General features: G+C 46.4%; 1 protein-coding gene across 11 annotated transcripts in view; it reads right to left on the reverse strand.

Moving 5' to 3' along the window:
• The window catches only part of TCF20 (transcription factor 20), a 168,598-nt gene that overhangs the window by 96,421 nt on the left and 50,764 nt on the right, over positions 1–21,413 (reverse strand). The window contains exon 1 of one of the 11 annotated variants that reach the window (XM_051636868.1): positions 7,662–7,700. The exons of 9 other annotated variants lie outside the window; for them this stretch is intronic. The gene's annotated coding sequence lies outside the window, so the exon portion shown is untranslated. Of the gene's footprint in view, positions 1–5,477; positions 5,681–7,661; positions 7,701–21,413 lie in introns of those variants that run through there. One more of the 11 variants, XM_051636860.1, reaches the window with a different exon arrangement.

Here is a 21,413-nt window from a genome sequence, read left to right on the forward strand (position 1 = left end):
GTAACAGCAAACTACAGATATTGAATTGGAAGCCAATTAACAGCTTTTCATCATGGTGTACAATGGCTTATTCCTTTAAGTTCTGGCAGGTGTGACAGGACATATTTTTATTTCAGCTAATAAGTTTTAGGTATGCTTTTCATGGTCATTAGTCATGTTGTATAGGGCCACAAGCCATTTAGACAGTCAGCTCCGCCAGTACCTAGTCTCTAGTTCCATTAAAAGCTATTGCCAAGACAGAGTTTGTAGTGCATATTTTTACAGGAAAAGCTCTACGAACAATGCTCTCAATAAGCTTCTAGCATAGTAGCTCCCCATACAATTTCTAGCTAAGTACTGAGCTCTTATCAGAACTCATCGGAGGGTTCAATTTACGACTTGCAATTTACTAGCAATTAGATGACTGAGTTCATACTAGCAAAATACTCCAAAATAAATCATCATATTCCAGCACAGAATACGCAATGATCTCATATGCAGTTATTGGTATGTACAGAGACATGCTGCATGCTTAAAAAGGGGGGAAAAAAAACACAACTAATTTTCCTATGTTTTTTGTATTTGTTGCACCATTACGCAGGCAAGAAATACTGGGCTTCTCAAATGGAGAACAGATCCAATCTTAAAAGGACCCAAGCCAGGGCTCTCAGTCAACTTGGTAACACTTTTTTCACTCTTCCAATATTATCACTAGTTACAAACATTGCTGTAAAAAGAAGAAACACAAAAGAGCACTGGGAAAAGCACACGCATATTCATTGTCACCACGTAGAGCCAAGAAGGGGATGTTTGTGCTTTCTTCTGCCACCTCTTAACTCTGTTCTTGAGGAGTAACTAGATAACAGGCACGAAAAAAACTTTTTTACTGCAATGTGAATACTTTGCTGTATCCAGGTCAAAGCTGGACGTTTAACTCCTTGTGCTGTTGTTCACAAATGCAGCTCCAACAAGTTCCAAGATTTTTCATATTTTTTTTGTCTTTAAAGACAAACAGGCAGCATATCAAGACTAGAACATCCTGAACTGATCTTATCGTCCAAGAGGGCTAAACAGAATCAGCTTTGGATTACTCATGACCCGCAACTTTTTGAGTCTTCAGGTTTGTTTTTTTCTGCCTCCCTCTTCTTTAAAATGAAAGGAAACCCATGTACATGCACACAGAAGAAAATAATGTGCTTTTCTGAGTGTTCCAAAACAAATCAATACATAGAAACATTTGGGTTCAAAGGGGCCTTTACAGGTCATCTAATTCAACCCCCCTGCAATGACCAGGGTATCTTCAGGTGGATCAGGCTGTTTAAAGTCCAGTCCAACCTGACCTTGAATGGTTCCAGGGATGGAGCATCTACCGCTCTCTGGGCAAACTGTTCCAGTGTTTCACCCCCCTCATCATAAAAATTTCTTCCTTACATCTATTCTGTATCTACCCTCTTTTAATTCAAAACTGCTACCTCTTGTCCTATTGTTACAGGCCCTACTAAAAAGTTTGTCACCCTCTTTCTTACAGGCCCTCTTTAAGCACTGGAAGGCTGCTTTAAGGTCTCCTAGGAGCTTTCTCTTCTCCAGACTTAACAACCCGAACTCTCACAGCTTGTCTTCATAGGAGAGGTGCTCCAGCCCTCTGATCATCTTCATGGCCCTCCTCTGGACTTGCTCCATGTGCTTCTTGTGATGGGGGCTCCAGAACTGGACATAGTACTCCAAGTGGGGTCTCACAAGAGCAGAGTAGAGGGGGAGAATTACCCTGGTTATGCTTCTTTTGATGCAGCCCAGGATAACTTAGTGTTTAGCCCACAAAACTTAGTGGTAAGCACTAGCAGAAAGGCTCAGCTGAAGAAATGAAGGAGTGGTGTAGCTAAACACGTGTGACACAGATGCGCCAGTAGTGCTGTACATGGCTGTAAGACAAAATCTGTTCTTCCTATCAGTCAAAACTGAAGTCTAGCAAAAAACTGTACAGGATGGTACCCAGGGCAGAAGAATAATAGCACTAACTTTTTTTTTTTTTTTTAGATAAGAGTTCAATAGAAGCAGAATCGCACAACAGGATCCCATTACCAGGAGTGAAATACAACAGCCTCTTCTGCACGATTTTAGAGAAGTACAAACCTCAGCTTACATTGTTTGTGTCCTCTATCAGGAGTACTAAATGGTTTTCTACAAAAAAAGTTTCTACAAAGCATAGCAACACTATCAGAAGTGGTTAAAAATACTTAAAGACTACCTTGATTTTTTGTTTTAGAAGTTCAAAAGCTAAATCACCACAATTTATTTTTTTTTTGAGAGATCTCACCAGAAACAGCCAAGAAAAAACAACTTTTGCTATCAAACAGACGTTTAATTACTTGAATGGGAAAAGTTGGTTGGTCTCAGTCCAGTCTTTACCACCAGATCAGCACATTACTTAGCTCTTCAGAAACTGCCGCACGTAATCTTTCCTGTCTCGGAGGCCAATGGCAGGATTAAGTGACACAAATTCTTAGCCAGCTAAGGTACACACTGAAGCCTGAGAAGATAGCACTGCCAAAAAAGCTTCTGGATCTTTGGAAGTTATAAGAACTCAGGTTCCAAAAACATTAGTCTAATACTCTTCAGAAGTATAAAATATAATTGAATAGGGTATGAAAAAATAAGTACATGTTTTAATTAAAAAGTTACCCTGACCAAAGAGATATCTGGCATACTGGTGTCAAAAGGCAAGATATATATATAAGCCAAGTATAAACTCTTAAATATCCCTATCTCAAATTATAGGGGAGCCAAGCAAGCAGTATGACATTATTCAAGTTTGTTATTACGTATTATGCCCTCCTTCCAGACAGCTACATGCCAAGCTGGTAGAACAGGGACAGAAATTGTGCAGTACCCACTCCTATGAAGGGACCCTTCTAAGAGCAACGTTATCGCCATTTTGCTGTGCTTCATGGGTGGTTTAGTTAAACATGACCTAAAAAGGAAGGAAGAAAGGGGGTATGCAATGATTTTCTTTTTATCGTTGTACCAAGAGCCCAAAAGGACTTCTTTGCACACACTTCCACAACAGGAAGAGAACAGGGGGGGAAAAACCCCGAACCTACACATTTCACTCATTTTCCTACAGCCTTTATACATGTATCAATCACAGACAGAACTATATTTAGAATGTTTTTACTTACACTGCTTTAGAACTTTAAATATAACCTGAGTATCCTTTCAAATGTAGTAAAGAAGAGGTTAGTACTTCCCCAGTTCCTCAGCTGAAGATTAAGGAAAGTTCTTCTGAAAATAAAGAGGTCTCCTTTCCAACTAATACACTAGTTCCCTGTTTCAATTGAGTAAACTTCAGATCTTTTTTAAGTATAACAGAAACAGATTATTCCTCTGATTAAAATTCACCTCAAGACTTCTTTATGAAGCATTAGTAACTAAGAAAAGGACAAAAAAAAAGATTTCCAGCTAAAGATATGCCAAGATGCTCCTGGTGCTTTCACATAGGGAACCATGCTTGACCTGCCACAGACTGCAAAGATATATTAAAGTATACATTTAAACAAAAATGCAGGTTTCATCAACCACAGATACCAAAGCCCAAATCGTGTCAAAGTATATACTTTTCTACTAGAAAGGACGCTAGCAGATTTAAAGCTAAGTAGTCTGAAGGATACCAAACTTGCAAGAAGGTTGAAAAACCTCCCCTAGACCTTCAAGTCTAATAATACAAAGCCCAAAAAAGCTATCAGCTTGTCTGAGGTCACTCCCAAAACTATAAGCAGTAAAAAAGTACAGTACCAAGTAATCTCTTTTATATAAAAGGTGGTGGTGTACTCCCACTCAGAGCACAGTAGATTGTTTGCTAATTTAACAAAAAAAACCACAAAAATATGCATTTTATGTACCAGCGATTTACACAAACGAGCAAATACTATTCTCCTCGTAACATTAACAAAGTTTAAGAGAGATGAATAAACTAGTAAGTTGCTGGGTTTTTTTACAGTAATTCTCTCTGCAGTATGTTAATGTAGCCATCTTTCTATATGCCAAGGGAAACCAATGCAGAGACAACAGATAAAAATACAGCTTCAAACAACTTAAGTAAAATAATATAGAAACTTATAAAATATGTAGGTTTAAAGAAAAAAAAAAAGTAAGGCAAGTGAAAACTCACAAGTAACAATATTAAGAACTATTTATCACATACACCTAACCAATTAGAATGAGTTATGCAACAAAATACCCATCCATAAAAAACAAAGTTACCTAACCAAAAAGGAGTTTAGAAAACAGGTGCAAAAACCCTAGCTCTTCCCAACTGAGAGTTATAGCATCTTGGTTGAACTAACTTAGAGGTTGCTGCACCTCCATCATCCACCCACTGTATCATTCTACAAAGACCCGGTAAAGGTGAGCCTACCTATTGATCAGGAAGCATGCTAAAAATCCAAAGAATTACCCACGGATGAATCAACAGATGGCAAAAAGAGATACAGAGCTTTCAAAATGCTAACCTAAACACAGAAAGCTCTGAAACTGATCCTCACTCCCCTCACAGGTATTTTTTTCTTTTGTTTTCAAAGGAGGATTAAAAAAGAAACAAAAGCTGGAATGGAACAGGAAACAATGGCGCAATTTAGTCAAACTGCCTGCCCTTTCAAACACTGAAATAAAGGATTTGATGGTGCCAAATCTACCCAGATACTATCACTTGTTGATTCACATACAAATGCACTCCTGCTTTCAACTTAATAACAGAGTCCCAGTATTACCAGACAGCTCTGATACATACAGAGGTTAAAACACTCAGGTTACATAACTTTCTCTTACTCCTTCCTTGAAGGTAAAGAAAAATAATTTCCAACTGCAGCCCTAAACGCAACTTCCAGCAAATAAGAAGCATTAACAAAAGACAACGTGATCCTCACAGCAGCCTAAACGCACTGCATGCTGATTATCTCCGGAAATGAACAACACCAGGTTAACGCTTCGTAAAAAAAAAAAAAAAAAAAAAAAAGTAAAAAAAGGACGACGCACGGCAACACGGGCCCGTCCCCCCCCTGCAGCTTGTGCAGGGTGTGCACTCATCTTACCCGACATCTTTACCCCTTCCACAGAAGCACCAATCCCCCAGCTCCCCATAAAAATTCCGGTTACGGCAAAAAGACCATTATTTTGGGACAGGAAAACAGGTGGCACCACATCACAGAGCCCGAGGGCCTCTTTAAACACACGTAAATACCTTTTCCTTAAAGAAAAAAACAGAGGGCGGGGGGGGGGGGTTGAGGACTAAACGCGTTAAGAGAACCGCTAAGGAGCCCTCTCACACCTCCTCCTCCCCAGCACTCGCCCCCAACTCACCCGTGCGACCTCCACAACCCTCCGCACTACCCAGGGGGCCTCGGCCGCCCCAGCGGGGGTCAGGCCAGGCCCCGCCGGGACCTCCCCCCTCCCAGGGCCTCCCCCCGCCCCGGCAGCACCCCCGGCCCGCCCCGAGCGCCCCTTACCTGCCGCCCTCCCTCCCCCGCCTCCCCCGCCGCCTGTCCCCAGCGCCCCCCGCCGCGGCGGGAGGCGGGGCGGGGCGGGGGGCTCAGCAGCGCGGGCGGCGGGGCCGGGCGGCGGGCGGGGGGCCGGGCCGGGGGGCGGGCGGGGGCGCGGGGGCGTCTCGCTCCATCCTCCCCTCGCACACTCACACTCACACACACACACCGCGGCGCGCGCACAGACACGGAGACACGGAGACACACACACACACACACACACACACAGGAAATAACACGGGGTCAGCTGACCCGGGCCAGCCAATAGCGGCAGGCGCTGGGGAGCAGCGCGCGCCAGCGGGAACGGCGCGAGGCGGCGGGTCCCGGCCAGGCGGGGGAAGGGGAGGGGGCGGGTGGGACCGGCGCGTGCGCGCGCGCTGCCGCACGGGGGTGGGCCTGCGTGGGCGCGCGCGCGGCGGCGGCGGCGGGGGCGGGGGGGGGGGGGGGGGGCGCGGCGGGGCCGCCTCCCCTCCCACCGCGCGTCCGTTCCCAGGGCCCGCGCCGCCCCGCGCCGCGGGAGGGGGGGCGACAGGCTGGTCCCGCCCTGCCCCGGGGCTGGGCGGCCACGCACGGCGTGAGGCACGCCCGGCGCGCGTGCCGCCCCCACCCCGGCGGCTGGCACCGGGACCCCCGGCACGGCGGCCCCGCGGCTGCGGAAGGCTGGCGGGTCCCGCCGGCAGCCTGGGCCCGGGCGGCGCGGGGCCCTTCCAGCGGCTGCCGGGTCGCCCTCGGCCTTTCCGGGGCGGTTTCCATTTCAACCCGATCATCAATCAATATTCTTCAAACCTCCCCCCCCCCCCCCCCCCCCCCCATCCTCCCCAGTCATTTTAAGCGCCCAGTTTATTCCGTTCGGCTGCTCCTTCCACCAAGCGGGGGGCAGGCAGGGGCGGCCGGGCCGGGAGGGCTTCCGGTGGGGCCGGGAAGCGTCTTCACCGGCCCACAAGCCTGGAAACACAAGCCCGAACCGCCAGTCACTCAGCGGAGCCGCCGGGAGCTCGGCAAACAACATGGAGCCCGCGGGCGGGTGCGCGGGGCCCCGGCGGTGCGGGGCTCTCCCCTGCCGCAGCACCCCCTGCTCCCCCCGGGGCTCCCCCGAGGCTGGCAGCGCCTCGGCAGTTAGCAGCAGCACCCCAGAGTCCCCCACCAGACTTAAATGTGGCAGTCAGGTATGTCTACCTGCACTTCTGCACTGCAGGAACAATTACGTTTTTTAGAGAATATTGACTAGTTTTTCGTTTTGATGTTTGAGAGTGAGGGGGCAAGGAGGCTGGTGGAGGGGGCAGCTCGGGAGTGAGGGTGCAGCGCCTGTCAAATCTCTGTCCTTGTCACAGCCTGCATGGCAGCAAAGCAGGGTCTGTGTGACACGACAACTTCCTCCATCTGCCACTCAGCACATTTCATGGGAACATCCAAGCAGGAGGCTGGCAGCCTGAGAAGCTCTAAGTGCTGGGCAGAGAAAGCTCAAGCATCATTTACACTTTGCTTTGCCAGGAACTTTACTGAGCAGATACGACAGTTACAATAACTGTCCTGTTTCCCAAGCTTTGTTCCCCAGACCCTCAGCAAGCCTCATTCTGAGAGAAGGCCCCTGCTTACAGCTCATCCCACAAAACAATGAACTGCTTAGAAGGACTGTTGTAAGCACAGCCAGCTGACAACTTCACTGATGGCTCCCCCACAGGTGACTTGCTCTTTATGAAAAATAAATGCAAACCACCACATCTTGTACCATGCATTATCTGTCAAAAATAATTTGGAGAGTGGCTGGAATTCTATCTAGATAAAACTGCAATAATGGCAATAATCTGGGGGAAACAACCGGAGCAGACAGCAATTACATGTGTTCCTACCATTTGTTTTTCAAGTTAACAACTCAAGGGTTTTGGGGTCTACTCAGCTGCCAGCCAGGCAATTGTGCAGCAAGAGTGCCCAGGAAGGACTCGCCTGCTCCTTTTGGAGGCAAGCCTTCTGCAGTGATCTCTGCCTTATCTCCTTCGGATGGGATTACTGCCATGTGCTCCACACCAGTTACCTGGGAACTGCAGCTGGAGCACACTGGCGCTGCCTTACTGTGTGCCCTGGCAGTGCAGGACGCCCCTGATCCCCTCAGCACGTTTGCAAGCAGCGTTTAAGGCTCGGTGCTTCACTTACGGGAGGTGGAGGTCATGGCTTCCTTCGCCCGAAGAAAAGGCTCCGACAGCACATTCGTGGTGACAAACCGTGAGGTTGCTCTAGTTGCAAACAGCCTTAATCTTGTTGACTGCCACGGCATGCTAAGAGCTTGGTTAGAGCAGCATTCCCTCTGGGGATCCAGGACTGTGATAAAAGCTGTAATGGGGTGGGGGAACTCGATAAGGTTTTTATAATTTGATTTTCCATTATCTGTTTTCTGATTTTGAGCTGAAACATCAATTGGGGTCAATCTTTTATGTAGATTTATAAGGTGGGAGTGCTTAGAGTGCTCTACTCTAAGATCAACTTACCTTAAGGTAAAACTCTTTTGTATATACAAATACACAAGAACAGAGCTTACCCATACAAGCTTGGTATATCGAGGGTTTTTTTAGGTAATGTCCAAAATTAAGCTGCAGCATAAATAGAAAAAAAGTTTTGCAAGATGCTCAAAAAGGCACTATAAATCTGCAAGGACAACTAAAGTTCATAAGTCAAACATTTCTCAAAGATCCAAAAATAAGTGAATTTGCATACTTAAATACCTGGATCTCTAGTCTGCTGCACAGCAGCATTTCCCATCTCTGCTAATGACTAGTTATAGGTATTACAAGGGAAGTGCAAAAGGAGTTGCTTTTTAAAAATATGTAAAAGCTCAAAGCTATATGGCTGATTTTAAAGGATGAAATGAAGTTTAAAAAAACCTCGTGCTATAAATATAGGCAAATGCCACACTATCATGAGCTGTTGCACTAAGGTGGGCATCACTGGTAACATTCAGGGTCATTAAAAGCACAGAATGAAAACAAAGTTACCAAAAGTATATTAGTTAAATACCACACGAACAGAGACACCATGCTGCTTTGGAAGTGATTCATCAGGCTTTAACGTACAACCCCAATGAGCTTTATGGAGAATTTACTTCTCTCAGAAATTAATTTTTGGCTGTCTGCAGACTCCAGATGAAAAACTAGTCATTAGTACACCTTGTCACATCACCGAGGTTTTCTTTGCCACTGAACATTTAACTTTCTTTCCAGAAGAAAGAAATTCAACCTTCTGGCTTGGCCACTCACTGACAACTACTTGACCACCATCAGTTACACAAGAAAAACTGTTATAAATAAAATGCTGTTAAGATTAATGAAGAAAGTAACCCCATCATGCTCCTAGGGCCCCAATCCTGCAAACACATGATCAGGGCAGAAATCTAACATCCATGCAAGCAGTTCTAGTTTAAAGTCTTTGGTAGTATCTATATGCTCTTAAAGCAACTTAGAAGCAAATCACCTTACAGTTCTGAAAAGGAAAAAAACAACCCAGGGATTTAAGACCAGAAATGGTTGCTTATCAAGATAATCCCTTAAAGGATCAATTTTTAAATTGCTACAACAAACTAAACAGGTTTGCATATACATTTCCAGCAAATACATTCCATCATTGGAGAGCAAGTGCTAAAAATTGAGCAGATAAGCTACACCACTGCCATAAGAAAGACTGAAGTCTCTGCTTTCAGTGCAAGAAAATCAGCTCAGCCATAATTATACAGGGTGACTACAGTACTACCAGAACTGAAACCTTCCAAATCCTATCAGTTTCTTCCCAGATACCCTCCCCCACCTTCCAGTCAAAGTGCTTCTGAGGAATGAGGCACAAATAAGGCAGAGACAGGCAGGAAAAAGGCATCAAGACTTGGAACGCTCATCTACCGTGGATGGGAGATTCTGAGCTAAATAAAGTCCCCTTGAAGTTAGCCCTTGAAGTTAGTGCCATTGCTCCTACCAGTGCTACTGTCACAACACACATGCAAGCAATGCTGACTCTTTTACTGGTCATGAACAATGGCAAAAGCAAATGCCTTAATGTAAAGCTTACCTTCCACATCCCTTCCCCCTCTCCCACAAATCCCAAAGAAAAAGGTTCTTCCGACCCCGAGAGGACTAACAAAGGGAGATGGAGATTCTCCCTCTGTCTTTGAGGTCACCACTTCTGATCTAGCCATAATTCAGTAATTACTCAGTTCGTGTGGCTCTCCAGAAGCATACATTAGAAACCTGGGGAGGGGGACTGAAGCATTACACCATTCCTGACCTCAACCACCTCTCTGCTCCACGCATCCTCAAAGCTCCCTCTGCCTGGAAGTGGAAAGGATAGCAAGCGATGCAGCTTGAGGGATTGATAAAAAATCTGCAGGGAATATACCCTGCAAGGACTCTGGGCACTAAGCAACCCAGTGTCTGCTAGAAGAAAGATTATTTCTGAATGCAACTGGTGGGGTCCTCTGAGAGATTTTTTTCTTCTTCTTTACTAACGGTTTCATTGCTGATGAAAAGCACTGAACTAGCAGCACCAGGAGGCTGAAGTCTCCACAGAATCAGGTACGAAGACTTCCCACAGGCCCAGCACCTGTCCCCTCAAAGTATTACCCTCATCCTAATCCTTTCCCCTGTTACACAATTTCATGTCATGCACAGGCTCACCACTGCACTTTCACAGCTTTCATCACGAGGCAGTTAGATGCTGTGAGAATGGGCATTAGAGACTAGGTTGAAGGCAGATAATACAAAAGATGACAGCAAGATCAGGCACCTACAGGTCACACAACCAGGGACTGAAACTTATATTCACGGTGGGACAGCTATATCTTTAAGGAAGTGTAAACGAAGGGCAGCGAGCCTATTTCCCTTTCTCCAAGAAAGACATCAGCATGGACGCATTAATTAATATTTCCTACCTCTCTTCCTATCTAGCCCCAGAATTCCCCATACCTTCCTCCTATTTCTTTTACGCTAACTTCAGATAAAAAGTGTTACTACATCTGACCCTACACAAGGGAGAAGCAATATCAGATGTCTCCCAAGGAACTGCAGCAAAGACAGGGAGGGCTCTCCTCTCATTAATTCACTGATATTGAACTTTTCCCACAAAGACAGCCAAAGGATCTGTGTGCTTGCTGGAAAGTATTTTGGATGAGCACAGATTCTCAACATGCTGATTGCCATGTCTTGGGTCCATCATTTGGAAGTGACTCTCATCCAGACACAAGAAGATTCTCCGTATGCCACAGCGTTAAGTCCTACAGCCCAAGTCCTGCAAAGAACAACAGCTGGATTGAAAGACTTTGGAGCATCTCAAAGGTAGGAAAATGATAAGGCAACTGAATATAGGGAGTGTGAATCACAGCAGGAGAAAAATTAAATCATTTACATGGGAGACAATTCTGCTCCATCTTTTAATACTGCAACACTTCTGTCCTCTCATCTTACCATTACAAGAAGCTGATTCGTAAAAATTAGATCTTTGTACCTTAAGATCTGCACAGCTTCTCTGCTTATTCCTTTTACCTCCTGCCAAAAAGTTGCTTCTGGCAGAACGGAATTATTTGCTGTGGAAGTGACTGTGATCCTGCAGACAAAAGAATCTGAGTCCAGTAAAGAAAGCTAGTAACAACAGAAGCTGGACTTTTGAGGGAAAGCGGATTTCCATGCAGATGTCCAAAGCAATAAAGGTGGAAATTAAAATAGAAAGCCACACAAATATGATTCTCTAGCAGGACTGTCTCCAAGAAGGCAGAAAAGGCCATCAATAAATCTTCATTATCTGAATTGCTAAACATATTTAAATAAAAGAAGAAATTCAAATATTAGAAGAACTCATCTTATTAAATGGATTTATATAAAAACAACTGTAACTTTGCTTGAACATATTTTACAGAAAGGGATGTTTATTGTTGTTGCCTTTTTTTTTTTTTTTTTAACTTCTGCTGGCCTTTTACAGAGGTTTCATTTGCTGGATTTTTCTTTTTCTGCCTACAGGGAAGTGGGAATTTCCAGGCTTAAGAAGCTGAAATCCCCATGACATATAATCCCAAGTTTTAGAGGCAACTAAGATTTTGATTCTTACTTCACTCCCTGTTGGTTTCCTCCCTGATGCATGCAATAGATGTTTTGAATCTCAGCTGTTCCAACAGGAGAGAAATTAAAAGATCCCTGAAGGAACACAGCGTTAGTTCTTCCAATCATCTTGTTGCTACCACGCTTCAGAACTCAGGCACATGAAACAGCACACATAAAGGGCTTGCAGCAGCAAGAGGCAAAAGCAGAGGGCAACAGACTGGACAAAACCAAGAGGTTTTCTATGTTCATCTGGTAAGAAGACTGTATTTGTATTGCGTAGTAGTAATCTAAGGGTCCACTGAAGATACACGTTGCACGAAATCTCATTAACTTCTTGTCACAGACACTGACTCCTGCTTTCTCTGACACATATGGTGATGTTCTCTAGCCCTGATGCATCAGAGAGACTGGTTTATTCGAAAGACTTTTAAAGTTCCACCACAGTTTACTTACATAGTTCCTACTGCTAACAAAACATGAGGGGAAAAAAAAACCTTATTACTTAAAACACAACCACTTTAATTACATTGTATCTCGAGACTCATAAAAGTACATTCACTGTGCAAACCCTCTAACTCTACATTTCAAAAGACATTAATGTCTTATTTTAGTGCCCTGCACGGCTTTAAAGTCACACTCAAACCCAAATCAGGATAGGGTATATGAGAACATACAGAACTTACGACTTTTAACACAACATATTCAGCAATTTATGAACACTACTGACACATTTAGCAGTCAGGGAAATAAGCATATTTTTATTCAAGTCACCTAACCAAAGTGATGACAATGCCCTAAAAGCTATCAGGTAATAGAGGTAACCATCCAGGGCTAAAAAAAATCAGCATTTAATTTTTGTAAAGACTGGACAGACCTATCTTTAGAGATTCCAAGACACACAGTCAAATCTTCAGTAACTTGTTTTTATTTCAGGATTCAAGTGACTCTTCCAGTTAACTACTGAAGTTCAGGCTCAAACTAACAAAACCTCTCCTTGTATGTCAGGGCTTTCATCATGCCTCTTCTGCAGCAGTTAATCTTGCTGGCACTCACATTTGTCCTGAAGGCCCCCCATTTAACTTTTCTGTAAATGTGCTCAGAGTAATTAGACCTAAACAAAACAATGTTGGCTCCACCAGGGCTCTGAAAATAAGGTAGACTCTTCTTTTTAGGACATCAGCAGTGAGCACAGAAGCAAGAACAGAAGCCTCAGCAAGCACACTACGTTAACCTACCAACTCATTGAGTCTCCACTGGTTTTAGCAAGTGTTAGAAACAGACCAAACCCACAAATAAGAAAACAAGCTATCCCAAAACAAGCACTTTCATGAGGAGCAGCAGCATTTGAGGGTGGCTGCAGTCCTCAAGGCAGTTCCATAATGACCCTGGCTGAACCCAGGTCTAATGAAGAGATGCTAGTTTTGTTGGTGGAGAGAAAGCATTTCATATTCCCTGGGGCACCTGCCTACAGCTCAGGGATCACCCCCATCAGGGTCAAGCCTTTCCACAGCATGGAGCGTGGGGTGAGAGAAGGGATGACTGCTCTTTTCTGAACATAGCAATGCTTCACTCTTACATCCTGATTCATTCCATGGGCTGAAGATCAGGGTCTCAGCTTACTCCTAATATTGATGGAAAAGGGTAGTCACCCTATTTGTAATCAGCTAGCATTATCTCATCTCAAGAAACAATAACTCAGCAGCTAGCCTTAGGTGATAAGCAGGGGATTTCCTTAACAATCCTCTTCATTGAGATTGAAGAGAAGTTTTGTTTTTTGTGGGTTTTTTTTAAAGAAAAAAGAAGTGGTGGTTACAAGAAAGGGAATATCTTAAATGAAAGGCGGAGGAAACCAATTAACACTTTCAGCTCATTCCCCTTCACCACTGCCTGGAAATTCTCCTCCGATATAAGCATTGGCTGCCTAGGGCTTTTTGAGAGACCCTTGCACATCCTCACTGATTACTTCCCCTACTCAGGGAAACAGACTGTCCTTTACCCTAAATGCTTTTATCCTCTTGATGAGGTCTCTTACCCAGCTGGATCCTGCCTCCTTCTCCTGCTGCAATCTCTGAGCCTGAGAGAAGACACCTGGGGAACTTCCACTTTGCTTAGGAAAGAGATTTAATCCTTTAATATTCTCACACAGGGCTGAAGTGATGCACGCCTGCCCCCACCTTGAACACCTATGGTTACAGTCCTGGGTGGCAGATGTGCCCAGCTGAAGAGAAATCAAAGGAAAGGGTTTTCTCCACTGTTTTCTGCTCTTTCAGGAGTCATTTAAAACCAGGTGCAGATAAAGAACTGAGGAAAACCCCACAGAGGACAATCCTACTGCACCCAGACAAGACGATGAGGCTTAAAATCTATTCCGTATCTAATCTTAGCTAAATCACATCCCTGACACCCTCTGCCCTCTGTTTTGAAGGGTGCATTTTTCTCATTGGCTCCCAGCTCCCACGCTCAGGGTCCAGGCTTATGTGGTCACCCTCACTTCTGTCCTTCCTGGGGCTACAGGTCTGAAGGAGGACCCATCCACAGAGTTGTCTGAATTAATCCTTGGAAGGGGCCAGGGGGTTTTCCAGGCTTCACTTCCCAGCGAAGCCCGGGTCACGACTCAGACAAGCCAGCAGACAGCACTGAGCGCAGACAATGATTTTTATCTTCAAAGTGCTTTACAAACTAACAAATCCTACTTCCCCTACAAGAGAAGAAAGAAGGAAAAAAAAAAGAAATCCCTAAAGATCACCACCATGATGGAGCAGAGATAAAAATAACCCCAAAAAGTCCCATGTCTGAGCAGGGGCAGGGGAGGGAAGTCCTGCTCAGCAGCAGTACTTTGGGTTTGGCGTTTTTTGGTGGTGTTTCTGGCTTGTACACCAAAGACCTCAATTCAAACCCTGTTTCAGATCACTATGAACGGTGCAAGGAGGGCAGAGACTCTCAAGCCATGACCAGCAGGTCCCTTCCTCAAGGGCTGTGGAGGGAGGGTCTGGGAAGCAGGCAGCAGTGCACGGGTGTCTTCCAAGAATCCACTTGCCTGTTCAGACTGCGAAAGTGCCGCACGATTAATTATACATCTGTGCTACAAAAGATCAGCTCTGTAACTGCAGGGGGTGCTATTCATCAGCCTTGAAACGCACTGGCAGAGGACAGCCAGGGTCCAGCAGTCAAAATAAAGAAATAAATAACTACAAAAGCAGGATGCGCTCTGGATCGTTATGAGTGAAGTGCAGCAGTGGGACCCAAGTGACCCAGGAGCAGAGAGGATGCTGGTGCTGCAGCCGGTCGGGATGCGGTGCTTTGCCCTGGAGCTTCATGAACCTGAGCGGTGGAGAAGCCACCAGTCACGGGGGCGAGGTGCGTGGGCAGAGCGGCGGCAGCAAGGAGACTGCCTGACACCTGCATGCACTCTTCCTTCCTCAGCCCTCCCCTTTGGAGAAGGCGACAAAACATCACATTCCCAGCAGCGAGAGTCCGGTCTCAAGTGGCTTTACCGCAGGGGCAAATTCAGAAGGATGCCCTGCCCCTCACCCCTTTCTTTTGAAGCCCCCCTTTCCTGGAGCACGCGTTTAGTAAGCACAAATACACCACAACATTAGGCATCCTTCCACTGTCACTTTCCACTATCCTTCCTCCTCCAGACACACACACTAACACAAAATGACGGCTTCCTCAACAGACTGAATGAGCAAAGCCCTCGCGCCGATCCTTAATTGTCTTGAGCTTTACTCTCTCACTTCAGTCATATTATATCACTAAACTCAAAGCAGCCCACCCACTGCCCTTGCCTTTGTCCAAAATCTCAAGTGAACGGTAAACTGGACACAAGGAAAAAAAAAAAAAAAGCTGAAGAAGAAGGGAGGGGCAATCTAACTCCCCCCGCTCCCTTCTTTCCTCCTCCCCCTTTTCTTTTTTTTTCCTCTTTTATTTTTTTTTATTTTGAGGTTGCTCTTTGCTGGTGCACATTGCTATTGTGCGATTGCCAGTTGAAAAAAAAAACAAACCAACCAACCAAACAAAAACCTCAAAACAACAACAACCACCAAAACACTCCAAAAAGATGGAGATATTAAAGAAGAAATCCTATCTCACAGCCCTTGAGAATGTGACCCTGAGGCCCTGCCCTTCTCCCTCCTGACGTACCCACCCATCACGGTGACAAGGCAGGCCCCCACCCCATCCACCCCCCTGCTACTCTGAACCTGCAGAGCCGGGGGGGGGGGGGGGGGGGGGGAAAAAACAAAAAAAACAAACCACAAAAAAACCCACCAAATCACGCATCCAAACCCAAAACAAAATAAAAAACCAAAGCCATCGCCAAGGAGAGATGCTGGTGGAAGGCAGGGGGGGTGGGAGCACCCTCCCCACACACGCACATGCATAAACCCCATAACCCATTTATGTCGGTCTGGGAGCAGAAGCCAGACTGCAGCGAGCAGCCACCAGCTGGGGCCTTTGCAAAGGGACAAGGCGAGCGGGTCCCCGCGCCCGGACACGCCGGACCCCCCCGTCGCCCCCCTCCCCGCAGCCCAACCCCCCGGGCCGGGCGGGCACGGCGGCGGGGCCGGGGCGGGTGACAGGCGCCGGGCGCCGCCGCCGCACGCCTGGTGGGCGAGCGCTGGCCTCTCTGCAGGGCAATTTTCCACTCTCAACTTTCAGGGAGAGGGAGAGGGAGAGAGATAAAGCCCATTTACTGTACCTTTCTGGCATCTTTCTCAGCTTTTCCCTGCTGCTTCTCCCCACCCCCTTCCGATTTATCTCAGCTACTGGTTTTATAAACCGAGAGGGTGGAGGGGGGGAAATGGGGGAAGGGAAGAGGAGGGGGCTTTTTTTTCTCTTCTCTCAGCCCCGTCTGCACCTTCTGCCTGAGCCCGCCGGTGAAGTCACAAGGCTGAGTCTCTGACATCACACAGAGCCCACAAACGCCGGATTGTGACTTCACTGCAGGGTAGAACAGGGAGGAATAGGAGAGGGGAGGGGAAAAGGCTCTTACTCAAACACATATCTGCAGTAGTAACAAAGGGAACTCAGGAAATGGCTGGCCAAGAAAATGGCTTTTTTTTTTTTTTTTAATAAAAACATACTGTCTTTTCTTGTTGTGGTGTTTGGGGGGTTGTTGCTGGTTTTCGTTTGGGTTTGTTTTTTTGTTGTTGTTGGTTTTGTTGGGTTTTTTTCCCCAAAAATTAAGTTTGTTTCCACGATGGAAATACCTTTCAAAGCAGTCTGGGCAGGACAGCCAGCCAGCTCAGGCTCCCGCAGCCCTTTTGGGACAGAGCCGCTGGCCGCAGCTGTGCTGCACCCACCGGGGCCAGAGCAGGACAAGGCGCTGGGCTGGAAACCGAGGGGTGCTGCCGGCCACGGGAGAAGCTCAGGGTGGGGCTGGTAGAGGGAGACTGAGGGGACAAGCCTGAAAGAGGTGGATGCTGCAGGTTGCACTGGAAAGGCAGATGCTGAGAGCCCCTGGGCAAGTGGGACGATGTGCTGAAGCTTGGTGACTGAGGTCTGGCAGCCACGGGCCAGGTTGAGGTAACGCTGATTAGTGTGCACTTGGGTGTTTTTTTGCTTCCCCACCCAAGGATCCAAAACCACTTTTAAACTGTAATTGGAGTAAAAGAGTAATAAAAGGCAAGGGTCAAGGTAGTGGAGTTGTATGTGTGGCCTATGCAAGGCAGCTGGGTTAAAGAGTGGGCTTTTTGGTTCCCTAGGTTATTTTTAGGTTTTAGGTGCCCTGGGAAGAGGCAGGGAGGCTGGGTAGGTGAAAGAAAGGCCAGGAGGCTTAGATGTACTCCTAATACAAGGCAATACTTGGATGTTGCTCTGGAAGCAAAAGCTGATGGTAGAGACTTCTGTGGTCATTTCTGAAAACAAACAAACTAACTAAAAGAAAAAATGGTTATTAAGTAGCTAGTGCCTTAAGGTGACCTGGAAAGTTGTAAGGTTTGGGCTTTTTTTTGTTTATTCAGCTGGAGGATTGTTTCTAGTACCAATTTCTCAAAATCTAACACAACCTCAAACAAATTGGTAAACAGCCTCCCCCCCAAAAAAAATCTGTTATTTGTGTTAAAAACTGAATTATTTTTTTCTTCTTTTGAAGCCAGGCAGCTAAAAACACTTGCACTGTGCTAATCATGCCTGAAAGCCAGGAATTCAGAGGGATAAGCCAAGGGCACAGCCACAGCCAAGTGAAATAAAAAAAAAATTACAAAAAATTAAACAGTGCTAATTGCGGACAACGTTATGTTTATAAAGTTATTTGAACTGCAGAGCCAAAGGGGAGACAGCTTGTGCTCCTCACAGTGTGTTCACTCCTTTCTCCAGCCTCCATCCTTGCCCTCGCCGAGACCTGCAAAGCATTCCCCACAGCCGAGCCGACCTGGAAGGGAGGAGAAAACAGCACTGCCATCGCAGCCTGCCCTTCCCACAACCTGCCAGTGCAGCAGGAGGGAAATCTGTACGTGGAGCGAGCGAGAAGCGAGAAGGAAATGATCCAATTCCCTGCCATGAACCGGCTGTCAGGTCTGTTCCCCGCTTGCTGCTGCCGGACGGCAGGAGCACCCCACGAGTGCCCGAGGTGCCCTGGAGGGCTGGCAGCAGGCATGGTGGTGCTGGAAGCCTGACAGCGGGCAGAGGTGAGCGATGGGTGTTGGAAATTTTTGTACCCTGGCAGCTCTACTTATTTCCAGCATCAAGCCCAGGTGGCCAGAAAAGGCTCTTCCAGGCGGGAGCTCCTCCATGGCTGAAGCCTCTATTGCCACACCAACTCTGAATCCCAGCACCTCAGGGCATCACCCGAGCCCTGGCACAGCCATGGCACCAGGGAAGGTTTCCCCTGTTGTTTTACAGCTTCTCTGTGCCAGCACAGCAATAAAACAGGCTGGAATGGAAGGAATAAAAACTCTCCTGCCTCTGCTTGTGAGAGGGAGGGGAAAGGTACAAATTCTAAGTAGGGAGGTCCCAGTCTGATCTCGTATCCTTGCTCCTTATTTGGCCGTAACTTTGCTACCGTTTTTATACTGACTGAATCTCCTTTCACCTTTTTTTAATTATTTTTTTCCACCCTGCTGACCACATGAGGGAAACCTCCACATTTATCTCATTCCTTTTCCCTCAGGGAATCTCTCTCAACCTGCCCATGATGGGGTGGCAACATGGCTGCCAGCAGACCAGGATGCCAGCAAAGCAAGGAGGTGAAGGGGGAAGAGAGGGAAGCATAGGGATTTGTTGGGAAGTGAAATAAAGAAGTAGGAAATAGGAAGGAATCTAACATGCACATACCGACTAGCATGGGCTTGCTCCAACTTGGCCCACAACACAATTACCTGACTTGGAGGCCGGCCAAGGCTCCCAGGCTAAGTCCCTCTGCACTTGTGCAAAGTGCTGTCAGAGCTGCTGGGACCACAAATAGTCAGGGCTTTGGCAGCGTGTCTCATGCAAAAAAAACGGGGAAGAATAAAAAAAAATTAAAAAAAATTATAGAGACAGAGCAGAGACCAAATGGTCTTATTTTCACACAACTGCAATTGTTTTGTTGATGCGGAAAGGTAATTAAAAAAGTTCTGATTTCAAACGTGCCACAGAATTCCCAGAGCCCGGAGGCTGCTGCTTAGAGGCAGATTAATCACACTGAATTCTCCATCTAGATATTGCATGCACTCCAAACTCCCACCGCTAATAGCTCTAATATTCTCCTCAGCGTGTGCATGCTGCTGGTGTTATGTTCCAGGAATATTAATTCCCCAACTCAAGCTCCTTTCGCTTGCGCATGTACCCTAAAGGCTTGCTGCTGGGCACTAGGAGATTATGGAAAAGAGAAAAGAGGGCTAGAGGAGAACTGGGGTGCAAAGCTACTGGCTGGAGCTCCTCAAGGAAAGTCATTAATGTTCTTTGGATAAGCAAGCCGTCCAAATAAAATCTACCTGAAGGCCAAGTTCTTTAAACAAAGACAGCCAACTATACACGCACAAGATGGTTGAAATTAAAATGAGCTCCCAATGCTGGCTTTGTGTTACCCACTCCTGCTACCCTGAGACTTGCCCAAAATTTCAGTCCTATTAATTGTGAGCCCTGAAGTAGGGGTTTCATTTGTGTCTTTTGCTGGTGTCTTCCCCCAGCCCCCCCTCCCCAAAGCAAGGCTGCAGGCATCTGAACTCTTGATGCCACGCACTAGTAACAGTGAAAATACAGCAGGTTGTAGTGCAAGCATCCAAGGAGCAGGCAGAGCCTTAACATGGTGAGCCCCTTCTAACACTGGCAAAACCAACAGGCCAGCAGGTTCACAGTCCAGCTCAAGGTCTCACTTCATGTCGGGGACCAGAAGGTGCATCCCCAGGATCCTTGCTCCACACGGAAAACAGAAAAGGGGAGGATGGAGGCAGGAGAGAAACACATAATTTTTCTTGTAATTCAAGTAACTGCCATTCCTAGTATAGCAGTTTAGTGCTATGTGTGATCTATATATATGGCTAACAGGCCAGCTGCTAAACTTTAAAACCAATGCACACTTGAAGAGTACCATTTAAGATGCCTATGATGCAATTTTCAAAGCTGCTAAGTGCCCAAAGCTCTTCCTGCTGTACAGTCAAGACTGCAGGCAGTCACCAGGTTAAAACATGGTCCTGAAAATTTTTTTACTGTGAGAGTGACAGAGCACTGGAACAGGCTGCCCAGGGAGGTTGTGGAGTCTCCTTCACTGGAGACATTCAAAACCCACCTGGATGTGTTCTTGTGTGATGTGCTCTAGGTGACCCTGCTCTAGCAGGGGGGGTTGGACTAGATGATCTTTCGAGGTCCCTTCCAACCCCTAAGATTCTATGATTCTATGAAACGGGCCACAGCAGGGCTCTGGAAACCACCACGCCGAAGACACACCTCAAAACGGATGGCACTGGTCATGCTTCCATTTAGTAGGATTACTTGCATGACAAGAAGCTGTCGTGGGTATGATTTTCTTTGCCAAGCAGTCAAAATATGTATCTCCACAAAATATAAACCAGCATGCTTATGTCCATGCTGGAAAATAAAAGGGAGCTTTGCCCTTTTCACTGCAGGCATTTCCGTAAGTGCACCACTATGGTACCTGAGCTAGAGGTTAATTTGGATGTATAGACCAGCCCATCAGCTGTTTCCACAACTCAGAACACCTCACCTAGTCTCTGGACTGAAATATGTAACACCATGGGTGCACAGGCATAGGTCGTGGCCCTCTCCACAACCACAGTAGGTCAGAGAGAAAAGGTAATATTTTTATGGCTAAATACAGGAGGATGTAAGTGGTAGCAGGGAAAGACATTAGAAGAGAGCCATTTTTGAAGCTTTCTCTGTTTGCTATATATCACGCAGGTCTACAATCACATGTGTGCCTTGAACTCTTGGCCAATTCCTTAAACTTGGCTCCTGCTGCTGGGAAGGGGAGGATGGGACTATAAGCCAGGCACCGCCTGTGTAAGGCCCTTGGGGCTTAACGCTGCTGTCGTGGAAGGGGAGAGGCACAGGCTTCCTTCGCTGTGATAAACCAAATCAGTGCTGTGTGTAGCTTAGGTGCAAATCTGTGATCCTCTTTCTCTCTTTGTACACAAAGAATGAAGCTGATAGGGAAGCTGACATCTAAATCCTCACTATTGCACATCTGAGATAACCCTGGTTGGTTTTGTTTTTCAGACTCATATATGAGACGGGAGAAAGACAGAAGGATTTCAACCCTTGCCAAACCCTGTCGCCAGCCCCCTGAGTTACAGATCTATGAACTCTTACATGGGATGAGGGCTCTTTGCTTTTATCTCCCTGTGCAGCACATGTCCTCAGCCCTTTGCAAACAGATGTTTTGCCCTCTGAAAGG

The sequence above is a fragment of the Apus apus genome, chromosome 1 (genome assembly GCF_020740795.1).
Source record: "Apus apus isolate bApuApu2 chromosome 1, bApuApu2.pri.cur, whole genome shotgun sequence".
Classification (NCBI taxonomy): domain Eukaryota; kingdom Metazoa; phylum Chordata; class Aves; order Apodiformes; family Apodidae; genus Apus; species Apus apus.